This window comes from Lemur catta, chromosome 18 (genome assembly GCF_020740605.2).
Source record: "Lemur catta isolate mLemCat1 chromosome 18, mLemCat1.pri, whole genome shotgun sequence".
Taxonomy (NCBI): Eukaryota; Metazoa; Chordata; class Mammalia; order Primates; family Lemuridae; genus Lemur; species Lemur catta.
This window is the reverse complement of record NC_059145.1, coordinates 16,542,812-16,556,227: the sequence shown is the minus strand read 5'-3', so window position 1 is coordinate 16,556,227 and position 13,416 is coordinate 16,542,812. Positions and strand designations below refer to the sequence as shown.

The 13,416-nt window shown below is 34.6% G+C and overlaps 1 protein-coding gene across 2 annotated transcripts in view; it reads left to right on the top strand.

Annotated features, from left to right (window-relative positions):
* Positions 1-7,955: 7,955 nt before the first annotated feature.
* Positions 7,956-13,416, top strand: part of CNTN6 (contactin 6) — a 278,170-nt gene continuing 272,709 nt past the window's right edge. Inside the window, exon 1 of one of the 2 annotated variants that reach the window (XM_045530967.1) lies at positions 7,956-8,140. The gene's annotated coding sequence lies outside the window, so the exon portion shown is untranslated. Of the gene's footprint in view, positions 8,150-13,416 lie in introns of both variants that reach the window. The other variant, XM_045530968.1, reaches the window with a different exon arrangement.

The window sequence follows — 13,416 nt, the reverse complement described above, 5'->3', positions numbered from 1 at the left end:
TACTGAGGCCGGTGCATCAACTGGAATAGCTCTGTTCCAAGTATCTCTCATCCTCCTTGGCCTGCAGGTCTTCCAAAATGTGTTTTTCTATGGCAATAGCAGAGGCACAAGAAAGTGAGAAGAAACGCATAAGAGTGCTTAAAGCCTAGGCCAATGTCCAGCACATTGTGACCTTCTATTCACGTTATTGGTTAAAATGAGTCACATGTCCAAGTCTAAAATCAAGGAGAAGGGAAGTATACTCAACCTACGATCAAGCAATGGCAAGAATGTGTATGCAGGGAAAAATAAAGAATTGAGGCTAATATATGAATCATATGATTATGAAAAAAATGCCAATATATTTTCTGTGAAAAAAATGCCTAGGCAGTATTTCTGGTAATGATGCCAATAGGCCAACAGGTAAATTCAATTTAATGAGAACTGATGAATCTCATGTTTTTGATATCTAACCATTATTGAAATTTACAAACAAGAATGCAGAAGGCAGAACAGTTGCTTAAGCAGCTAAATTCTTGATGAATATTTGGATTTTAGAGTTTAAGTGCTCTAACCTCTTCATTGTGTCTAGGCAATAGGATACAATGATGAATATCACACACAAAAAAAATCTCTCAATCTTCAGGGTTAAAAAAATCGGAATAGAAGAGGAATAGCATTAATGAAATACATTATTTTCACTGGGGCCCAAACAATTTATCCTATCATTTAAGGAGATCAGTGGGCCACATGGTAAATAATACTTCTAAAATAGTGAAAGTCTTGAAGAGCAATTGGCAGTCATTAAAATTCAGTGTTGGAAGCAGCAGGTGGCAGGCAGTTCCAGGGAACAAGCAGGCAGTGTCCTTCTATGGCTGATGCAGAGCAATTCATGTCACAAGATACCAGGGCCTACCCACTCCGTGTTTTAAGTTATCATGAGTAACAATTCTTCTATTTTTATTTGAATATATTCAAGGGACTTGAACTGAGTTATTACAATAACCTTCTAAAATATACACTTTTCTACCATGTGGCAGAAGGAGAATATATACATTGCACTGACTATTTTCCCTTTGAAAAGCAATACATTCCATGGCAAAATGTTGTTACTACTTTTTTTTTTCCCAGAGAGAAGTGAAATTTTAAATATCTATAAAATTATACATATGTGGTATGAAGTGAAAAAACCACTTTATTTGGGGGCAAAAGATTAAGAAAAGTGCCATTACCTGCCCTGCAGTGTGCATTTTCCTGAGAGAAAGTAAATATGATGTGTAGAGTGGATTTCTCTTCCTGAGACTCTAATTTCTACCTCTCCCTCACCAAAAAGCAAAAGAAAAATGTAAGGCCAAAAAAATGATTTAGATTAATATCTTCTGTCCTTGACAAGGCAGAGTGGAGAATTGAGGCAAATATTTAGATTCAGACCATTTTCATGAAAATAGAGTTCTTTGGACAATATAGGGCTTAACTATCTAGGTATTTGTTAAAGTCTGGGCAGTTATAGCTTAAAACATTATATTTAAGATAAACATTTTATTATGCCTTAAAGAGAAGAAATAATCATAAAAATTATAGCACTTATTTTTGTCTTCCATCTGGTTTGCCAACTTATGTAGCAGAGAGCATTTGACAAGCGGTTTAGGATACAAGGTTTTGAGTAAGTTGACCTGGATTCAAAACCCTGTTTGGCTTTTTGGTGGTTGTGTGATCTTGGCATGCTATTTAATGTTTCCAGCTCTCAATTTACGGTAAAGCAAAGGTGATACTAATATCTACCTCACAGAGTTGTTGTAAGTGAGATTTTAGGACTAGTACCTGGCCCATGGGAAGCACTCAGGTAATTATAGAAAATTGTTCATATTTTGGTAATATTAGATTTGTCTGTAGTGAACAGAGGAAAGATATCTCATAAAAATATTTTTAAACGTGGGTTATTTAGAATAGCTGTGCCAGCCAATCAAAGCACCTGGACAAAAAAAACTAACCGAGCATAAACAATAATGCCAACAACACAATACTACTCATTTTGGTACACTGTTTATCTTTAAAATAATTGTACCTGTTCAATAAGTTATTATGTGTTAATTTTTACTTTTAATGTGTTTAGAGAAAAATGGCATTAGACGTTTCTTCACAACAAAGCAATTATGCAGGAGTAATAGCCAATAGTCATATTTTCCTGCAGGAGGCAGAAGTGGATCAAGGTTTTGTGGAGTCTGAAGCTTAAGACATTTGGAGTTCCCACTTCAACAGTCGGCAGGTAAGAAGAGTTTAAGAATTCCACTGGGAAGTGTTACAAAGGTGACAGACACTGGATTTTCTTTTCTTTTCTTTTCTTTTTTTTTCCGCTTTGGTACAGGGAGAGCAGAGAAAATAGGGAAACAGCCCTTACAAATTAATAAAAAGGGGTGCAAGGTGAGAACTGTGGCAAGGACCTGGCTAAAAATAAGGCACAGGCCCACCTAAAAATAATGATAATAATTGGCCACTGTGCCCCTATTTACTTCTCTATAATTGCCACTCTGGAGCCACATAGCTGGTGGTCATAAAGATTCTTATTATAGCTTTCTCCATAGATAATATCACCTTTGAAACCTAGGGCTAGTTTCTGAGATATCTTCCAGGGGAACGGCTCACCCACCCAGACCAGTGGCCAATACCGAGGAACTGACTCAACTGGTCTTGTGACCCCCACCCAAGAACCTGGTCAGCAAAGAAGACAGTTTCTACAACCTTATGGTTCCACGCTAAACCCAGCCAATGAGCAGACTCAATTGCCTAAATCAAACTGTCTTTAAAATCCATCTCCCAAATTCTCGGGGAGGCGGATTTGAGAAATTTCTCCCATCTCCCTGCTTAGGGCGAAGCGGAATAGACTCTCTGCCATAAATCCTGCTGACTCAGCCTACTGGCTTCCTGTTTGGCAGCAGGCAAATGAACCTGGTTGGGTGGCAACAATTACAGCCATGGAGCAAGTCTTTCCTTGAGGCCTTAAGGGCAAAAAAAAAAGCAGTGCTTCATGATTCTGGGAAGGTGGCTTTACTGGCAAAGGAATTCTGTCACAGAAGCTCAGAGGCTCTACCTGTTGGCCTGTGCATACTGTTGGGGGGCCTGCTAAATTATGCAGTCCCACTGGACCAGGTGGAAACTGAACTGTTGGCCTCAGTGTCTCCCAGGCCAGGTGGGCATGTGAGGACTACTTGTACTTAAGGAGCCCCCAGAATCCATGCTTCAGCAAAACTCAGAGGGAAGAAATGAATTCAGCACCCATGTCAGCTACGATACTAAATGTGAATGGGATAAGCTACACTATAAAATGACAAAGTCAAACTGGGTTTAAAAAAATCAAGCTGAATGATGATTATAAGAAAAATAATTAAACAAAATGACAAAAAATTGTTCATGTTCTAGTACACACAGGAAAATACAAACCAGAAAGAAAGGAGGAATGCTGAAAATAATTCAAATATAAGAGATGTAACCAAATTTTAAAAGGTTCCTGAAGATGTTATGTAATTTTAAAGATGAAATGTGCTAGAGATATATTCATTACATAGTATATATATGTATATATGTTATATATGTATATATGAAACTTTTATCTATTAAGCAATATACCAGCAGAATATGTAGTGCAAAACCTTAAAAGATGATTGTTTCATTTAAAAAAATCTTTGTGGGAAATATTTAGTATACCTCTCATAGAATTTGATATGCCAAACAGGCAAAATGTAAAAAGGACTATAAAAATTTGAATAATAAATCAATATTGCTGTGGATTCCTGAGCCAGAGTGTATCAGTTTGATCTCTCCTCTACTATATCTGCCAGCTGGATGTTCTTGGACAATTAAGTTAACCTCTCTGTACTTTAGTTCTCTTGTTTGTTAGATGTGGAAAATAATAATATGAAACTCATCAGTTTGTTGTAAGGATTGAGTAAATTACTAATGCAACTGTAGTGCTTAAAACACTATCTGATGCATATTTTGGGTTATAGAAATTCTCTATCAATATCATTATCATCATTATCATTCTCTTGAAAAATACAAATGAATCAGACTGACCCAAATAGGTCTAAAAAAAAAAAAATGACTAACAATCATAGAAGAGATTGGAGAGGTGGTTTTCATTGTTCTACCAGAGTCAATAATAAGAACAGCAACAACAATAATATTTTGGCAGAATGGTAAGCTTATTAATTTTGTTTTTCCAAAGCCTTTAGGGGAATCTATCTGTCATCATTTAATTTATTAAAAATCAAATTTACTGAGATATTCTTCAATATGAAATAGAATATACCCACTTGTACAGTTTGATAAGATTGTCAAATGCACATACCCATGCAATCACTGCCACAATCAAAACCAGAATATAGTCATTACCCTAAACATTCCTTAAAGCCCAATTGCAATTAATCTCTTCCTCCTCAGCCCTAACCAACCATTCTTTGTTTTCTGTTAGCACAGAATTACTTTGCTTTTTCTTGAATATCTTTCTGTTAGCATAGTATTTTTAGAATTATCCCAAGTTGTGAGTATCAGTAACTTGCATCTTTTTATTGCTAACTTTTGTTACACTTATGAATGTATCATAATTTGTTTATCCATTACCCTGCTGATGGATATCAGTGTTGCTTCCAATTTTGGGCTATTATGAAAAAATTTGCTATGAATCTTCCTTGCAAATCTTTGTGTGGACATATGCCTTGGTTTCTTTTGAGGGAATACATATGAGTGGAATTATTCAGTGATATTATCTAAAGAAACTGCCAAATTACTTTACAAAATAATTGTAATATGTCGTACTCCTACCAGTAAGATATAAGAGTTCTAGTTGCCTCATCCTCAAAATGCTTTGGCATTTTCAGTGTTCTTAATTTGAGCCTGTTTAATGAGTATGTAATGATACTGTGTGGTTTTGATTTGCATTTTTCTGATAAATAATGATGTTGAGCATTTTTTGTATGCTTAAATGTCACTCATGTATCTTTGGTGAAATGTCTGTTCATATCTTTTTTTCATTTTTTAACTGGTCACTTGTCTTCTTGTTATTGAGTTGTAAAAATTCCTTGATGTATTTCAAAGAACACTCATCTCTAATTCTGAAGAAGTCCAATATTTCTATTTTTTTCTTTTATGTTTTGTGTTTTTATGTGTGTATGTGCATCCAAAGAAATGTCCACCTAACTCAAGGAGTCATATATTTTCTTGTAGAAGTTTTGAAGCTTTGCCTTTAAGTATGTAATCTATCTCGAGTTAATTTTTTGTGTATAGTGTGAGGTAATAGCTAAGGCCAACTTTTTCCAAATGAATATTTATTTGCTCAAGCACCAGTTCTTGAATTATAATGTCTTTATCATTGAATTACCTGACACCTTTGTCTAAAATCAATTCACTGTATATGTATAGATCTGTTTTTGGACATTCAATTATGTTGTATTGATCTATCCTGCCAGCACCACACTGCCTTTACCACTGTAGGTTAGTAGTAAATTGTAAAACCAGAGGGTAGGTTTGCTAACTTGGTTCTTTATCATTTTGATTTTACTTTCTTGGTTATTTTCATTTCCATATAATTTTAGCCTCGCTTGACAATTGCTACATGGAAATTTACTGAGATTTTGGACTAGAATTATTTTAAATCTAGAGACCCACTGAAAAATAATTGACCTCTTAAAAGCATTGAGTTTTCTGATCCATGAACATAGTATATTTCTTCACTTACTTAGGTCAGGTCTTATTTTAGACCCTTGCTGCCTGCCAGTGTTTAAAGATTAATAAAAGGAGAAGAAACCAACAAAACGATCTAAAAAGGAGCAGCCAGTGAGATGGAAGAAAAATCAGGAAGGTAAATAAAATAAAGGCAGTGCTTAAAGGAGGAGTACCTGGTAAACTGTGTTAAATGCTAGTGACAGATCAAGTAAAATGAGGACTGAGAGTAGTTTACTGTTGGATATTTCAATGTGTAATTCCATGTTGATTATGACAAGAAGTACTTATGTGGAATAGTGGGGGCAAAGACCAATTACAGTGGATTCAAGATAAAATAAGAAAGGATGAATGGAGACAATAGGTATAGAGAATTCATTCAAGATGTTTTACTATATAAAAAAGCAGGGAAATGAAGCAATAACTGGAGAAAGATGTAAGATCAAAAAGGTTGTTAATTTTTAAGGTGGGACATGTAGCAGCAAATCTCTGTGCTATAATGCTACAGAAGGGAAGGAGAGCTGATGATTCTAAAGAAAGAGGGACAAGTGGTTGGAAGAGTCCCTTGAGTATGCAAGAGAAGCTATATCTAGAGCACAGGTGGAGGGCTTGGCCTGAAGAGGGTGCCTGGTTCACCCTGAATACAAGATGAAGGCAGTCTGTGGTCACAGGGACAGGTATGTGACTAGATGCCGTGGTAGGGGCTTATTGAAGGTCCTTTCTGATTCTTATTCCTTTTTCAGTAAAATAGGAAGCAAAGCAATCAGCTGTCCTTGAATATGGGGCAGAACTGTTGGAGGTGTAGGTAAAGGGTCCTTCATATTGAATGAATTCCTCTTCATGGAAAAACCCACTACATCATAATTATCTTTCTTATACCTCCACAGAAAAATTCACTTTGGAATTTTTACAGATAAAAATAGTTTTTATTTCTATAGAGCGAGAAATACTTCTCAGTTAAAAAACATTAGAGGTTCAATTAAGACAAGTGTTCTCTCTATGAAGTTATTCGTCCAGTTTGCCTACCCATGAATCGTAAGGAGCAGTAGTATAGCCCATTTTGAGTTTACCTAGTGTTAAGAAGCATCATCTCCTCTCTAAAACCTTTTATGATGGTAGTTAGACCCTATGAAGAAATGAAGTGTGTAACTGATGCATTTACAGCGGAATATAATCATAGAAATGCATGGAACATAGTCATAAAATACAGCCACAGAAACTTTCTTGGTCATCAGATAAAAGCAAACTGGGGTCAGAATCTATCTTTTCACTGACTTACATTCGATTTATGGATTTCATTTTCTCAGCATCCATTTACATTAAAATGCTAAGAGTATAATTTCTTTCTTTTACAACATGAAAATAAGTCCAAACTATTATTCTGTTCTCATGTTACAGCTATATGTGTACATGTTAGTGTCTCTGCGTGCATTCATGTGCTTCTCCTGTTCCATAGCTTTTTTTCTCCAAGCAGTTAGTTCCTTCAAAACCAATGACAAGAAGCAAACATATTAAAAAGTTTAGCTAGAGGACTCAGTGTGAAACACAATGACCATTCTTTTCGTTGCAGAGCTATTATGCAAACACATAAGACACTTGTTCTCTGTCTCTGGAGATTATAAATATGTTACTTGTGAGAGCAGCAATACTCTTTTGGTCTTGTTTGACTCCACTTTCTTTACATACTTACCTGTCTTTAAGAAGTCTCATGCATATATTTTTAAAATATAATTTAGAAAGCCTTTAATGACAGTGCATATGACCCTTTCATTTTATTTCCCTTTTCTGTTCACCCTAACTAAAAGCAGGAGTTACTGGCATCCTTCAGAAAGCTTACGTCTGAATACAGTCTAAGTCAGTGCAGACCCTTGACCGGCTTAATCTTTGCTTGCAAATGACAATGCAGTGAAACCAGAGGAAGAAAAAAAATGACTTCCTTTCCTGTTGGAAACCTAATAAGTAGTTAGTCTGACCCAGTTTTCAATAAGAGAGATTTTCTGATGACCCGACAGGAGTGACTATCTCCAGTCAAAGAAAGAGGAGGGTGAATTTAATCTTTCATGCCACTGGAATGGCAGCTGCTCTCCGCTCTCTCTGATTCTGTAAAGGATGATGAAGATAGGACTGGATTTCAATGTAGGGAGAATTTTCCTTTTGCATATTCCAAACGAGAGCTTTGCACATGTGCTTCAAGAACTAATTGTCTAGGTTCCGTCAGGAATGCAGCAGGAGAGGAGCGTATTTCATGCTTAAGACCAGAGAAGAGCCACGCAATACTCAGTGGATAAAAGGCTTGCAGTCCCAGCTGGGAAAAAGAGTCCCATTATCTCCCAGCTGCATAGACATTCCATACGGCTTGGTTCTGCCTGGATGCACAGCATGCCTGGCTGAGAGCTTGAAACAGAGTTCTGCAGAAAAATTGTAAAGATCCCGAGACATTTCCCTGGTAAGATCTGTAAGTACAAAATTGTGCTGTCTGCTGCAATGAGAATGTTACTGGGCAAAGCTGCAGCTTTTCTTCCTTTCAGTGTCTTTGTATTAGCATAACAGGTAAAACCTGGGGTTGGGGGAGAAGTCACTGCTTTATTGATGCTGTGTTTCTGTGATGCTGATGCTTAAAATGCATTTATTCCTTGAGAGGGAAAAATGTATTGAATTTGTATTCGGGGGAGGTTAGGATCAAACCAGGGAAAGAGAGACTACAGGTATATTTTTCAGTGTTTCACTAGTCTTTGCTGCAGTAAAACTAATGGGCAAGACGGGATGACAGTGCTAATTCTGGGACTTTCAGATGGCTACACGCCCTTTCTGTAACGGCAGATGGGAAAATGTGATTGCTAAAATTTTTTCTTTCAAAGGGATGAGGGGTGGGGTTTCTAGTGTTCAACCGGTGATTTAAAGGAATGATTATAAAGTTTCCCGGGGGAGGGTTTTGGTAAGAGGATCAAAGCAAGACTGGAGGTCACATGGGCTCACCAAATTTTGTCTGGCATTTTGCTTTTTACCGAGCCTCTGGGTAATAATAGCTTCTGGAGTTTCCTTTGCCATTTATACTAGTTAAGCTTGTCAGTATTAAGGTTCTTATAATACTTTATGAAAAGTTTCAGAAGTTGATGACTTGGGAACAAAACTTTTAAGAGCCCTGAGATTAGCCACGTATAACCCATTATGTTAATGGGATACTGTAACATTGGGGTTTGGGGGGAAAATTGGAATTCATAGTTCTTGCTTCTACAAATGAAAACTACTTATGTTTAAATAATCAGCATCCTGACTATGTCCTCTGAGAAACATTCACAGAATGACTACATAGAAGTTATGCTTAGAAAAAAACAGGGAAAACAGTAGCATCACGCAGAATCAATTTGGAAAATGAGGTATTCATAATTTTATCTACAGTGGCAATGTTTTCAAAAGATATCTGTAAAAGAAGGAGCATATGTTGAATATTGAACTGCTTGTTTTGAGCAATTTTAATTTATCTGATGGGTTTGTTTATCATCTCTCTTATTGTTGTTGTTGAAGGTTTCACCAATTTATGTGCATTGTATTTTATAAGGAAAGAAGAGATTTAAGCAAATTTTTTTCTTCCCTTCCTTCTTCACTCACATGTGTACACATACACATAACAAAACAAACATAAACACACAAAAATACTAACACAATGTGTATAAAAACACAAATACAAAGTCATTTCCTCTTTGATACTTCAGTGGGGTTTTTGTGTGTGTGTGTGTGTGTGTGTGTGTGTTTTCAAGCAATAATCATGGCTGTACAGTCCCAAGATTTCAAATCTATAAATCTGGAAACTTTTATATAATGCTTTATATGAGGTTATATAAATGCATAACTTATCACGTCTCAGCAAAAACAGCCCATCATTTATAATGAATGCATTGCATTACTTCCTTTGAACATTTCTAGTGAAGTACCAGATTAATTTTTTTAGAATTTCAGTGTAACTTTCCTTAATGAAAACAAATCCACTTGGTCATTTTGAAAATGATTACATATTTGCTCTGAGTTTAGACAAAAAAAAAATCAATTATATTATGAAAAGAACATGTGGTATAATATGAGGTTGATTGCATACTTCTGTTCTTTTGATAAGTGAAAATATTCAGTAGAATAGTAAATTTATACCTTTTTAATTCTTTTATAGGAGAAGGGATATGAAATCTTTGCTTATTTATTGCTGATATATTTACTTTAACAGCATATTAATTAGAATGCAATAGCATACGATATACTCATTAAAAATAACTCAAGCTAAACATAAAAGTTCAGAACAGAAATTCCATCACCCATAAATAACAGTCCTGAGATTTGGAGACTATCATTGGAGACATCTTCATGTATAAATTCAGATAATATGATGAGAGAGAGAGAGAGAAACTGTTGTAAGAATGGTTTCTTACCATACATCTTTTTTTTTTTAAATAAAAAATATTTAGATAACATGGTTCATAATAGATAGGTAGATAAATGGATAAATACTGTTATAAGAATGAGACTCTTCACTGGAAAAAAAAAAGAAATATCAAGTTTGATTTCTAATTAAACTGAAAAAAAAGAAGTTGAAACAAAATGGAAGAAATTGCTAAATTTCAGGTATTATTTCTTATCAAGGGAGATATTAGTTCCAGAAAAATACATAGTTAAGAACAAAAACTGTGAAAATATTAATAATTTGAAGTTGTTTTATAGGATGCACATTTAAATATTAAACAATCGTTTATAAGTCCTTGTCATGATATTTAAATAAAGTAAGACATGTACTTATTGTTATCAACCTTTCCCACGCCACTTGAATTTAACTTATGTTATCAGTTTTAGATTACCGGGTTTTAACATTCTAGGGGCATACCCATGGTCTTTGTTTATACTTATTTCATATTTGAAAGGCATCATTCCTTACCAGCTTGTACTACCTGATTCACCATCCCTGTGTTCTTTATTTTGAATTATTTTCTAGGTTGTTGGATTTCTTCATTAAGTAAATAGTACCCCTCCACCAAAAAAGCAGTCACAGGTGCTATAATTTCTGTTAGTTTTCATACTTGAACATGTCTTTCTTTTGCCTTATACATGAAAAACAGATTATCTTTCTTGAATTAAACTTATTTTTCCCTTCAGAACTGTGTAAATATTTGTAAGCATTGCTGGAGACCCTTACCTTGAAAGTTGAAAATTGAAAGTTGTGCAACATTTTTAGATATGTCTAAAATTTCCACCCTTAAATGTGACCTATGACTTGCTTTTTTATGGCAAATATCCACATGATTCTTTTTGTTTGTTTGTTTGCCAGAATGTGTTCTCTGTTTGTTTGGTCTTTTTTTATTCTGAGATTTTGTTATTGTACATTTTTGTGTCTCCTCCATCCCCAGAGTGTGAGCCAATTGTTGTTATGTTGCTTTTTTCTTTTCTTCAGGGTCACCAATTCTGTCCATGTTGGATCTCATTTGTTTATCTTTCACATTTATAATATTATGCAAAATTATTTTCAATTTTGCACTTTTCACGTTCATTTTATTTTATTTCCTGAAGATGGGCCACCACAACCACATTCCCAAAAGTAATTTTCAAGCAGTTGTTTTATAATATTATTGTTTCTAATGTACTTTCATCTCTGTAATGTTTTTCTTTTCCTCTATATTTTTGATTCTCTCTTTCCCTTGTCTTCTAATGTTTTCCTTTAGTTATTGAATTTCTTTTTAAAAATATGGACAGAAAGATTATGTTTTGAAGATATTTAGACTATGTAAGAGTAATTGTCTTAGCATTTTCTCAAAACTGTGGCTGATTCTTCTTGAGTTTATTTTTTGTTTTACAACTGCATTTTTCTTTGTTTTTTTTCTTTCATCTTTTTTTTTCAAAATTATGTGTGAGGGATAAATAGGAAGAGAGCAGAAGATTGTTAAGGCATTGAAACTATTCTGTGTGGTTTTTTAATGGTGGGTACATGTCATTATATGTTTGTCCAAACTCATAGAACGTAAAACACCACGAGTGAGCCATGATGTAAACTACAGGTTTTGGGTGATAATGATATATCAGTGTAGGTTCATCAGTTGTAACAGATGTACCATTATGGCTCAGGATGTTGATGGTGGGAGAAGCCATGTATGTGTTGGAGCAAGGAGTATATGGGAATTCTTTGTAGTTTCGTCCTCAATTTTGATGTGAACCTAAAACTGCTTCAAAAACTAAAGGGCATGTAATAGTTTTTAAAAAGTATATTCAAGTGTTTCCTGATAATTCCTTCATGAATATTATTCACCTTTTTGGAATAAAGTCAACTATTTATGGAAGAACAGTGAAATTAGGTGTTTGTGGTAGAAAGAGTAAGGTAGGGTAATATACAGCTTTAATTCATATTTGTTGTCCAAACGTATGATTGCCAAACTTGTCATCTTCTTTCTTTGAGGACCCATTCTCTCGGTTGTCTCTTGAGTGAAAGGCATAGCTTATAGTAAGGTCATTAAGGCATGATCCTCTGTGTTGTGACCTTGTGAATATACTTTCCTTCCTTCAATACCCTCTCCAGAAATCTCCTCTCCTCAGCTAGCAAGTTTTTGGACAATCTATATCCTCATAAAAGTAAAAGAAAGTACTTACCAATTTTCTCTATTGCCTCCCTACTCCGCAAAATGTCCATGCCTTTTAGCATTTGGCAAAAATGAAAATGTGCTTTAGGTTGTATTTTGGGATCATGTCCACTAACATTTTTATCTAAAACACAGGGGGTTTTGCCTTGTTTTCATTTTGTGTCCCCACCACTAGCATTGCTAACTTTTAATTTCTGTTTGTTGTTTCTGTAGGAAAAGGGAATAATAAAAAATATCCTTAATGAATTTTAAGTAGAAGTCTTTAGGTTTGAAAAAGTTCTTTAAATGGAAATTTCATTAGAGAGTGGTTATTCTCTGTTCATATTGACAAAAGCTTCTATAGTTAAAATTGAGTTAATGCACACCATGTATTCTAGTATTAAACATGTATTGTAAAGGCATAATATAGAGCATAGTAGAGAAAAAGATAGCCGCTGAGCATCCCTTCTGATAGTATCTCCTATTAACTTATATTGATGAAGTCTATGGCCCACTTAACTATCTTGCAATGAGTCCTAAGGTAATTTACAGTGAGTTTACATCATAGTAACATGAATCAAAATTTGTAGACTTCAATTCTTTTTCAAAGTAGAGTGATTATAAAACTATACTCAATAGTTTTCCAATTAAACAAGCAAATGAATGAATGAATTAAATTATGTAGGTCTCGAGATCCTTAAAAGAAGCAATCAAAGAATCCTGTTGTATCCTATGAAATATAAAACTAATGATCTTACTGGTAAAAAAATATTTCATTTGCTAAGAGTGAATGAAGTGATAGTGAGAGCAAGATTCTTGAGCTGAAGTGTCTCTGATGGTACCTGCCCTTCTCTGTATCCAGCACAAAGTTGCTCTGTGGTCTTAAGCAAGTTAGTTAGCCTCTCTATACCTCAGTTTCCCCATCCTTACTGGAGATAATATTAGTATCGACTTCATAGTATTATTAAGAGAGTTAAATGGGTTAATATGTAAAAATGTCTTGGAAGAAAGCCTAGCAATTAGTAAGTACTCTATGTTAGTTGTTTAATTATTGTTATATTATTATTACTATTATAACATTTATATATGAGCCTTGGGATCAATTGGGTAAAAATAATATAAAACAATAAGAATA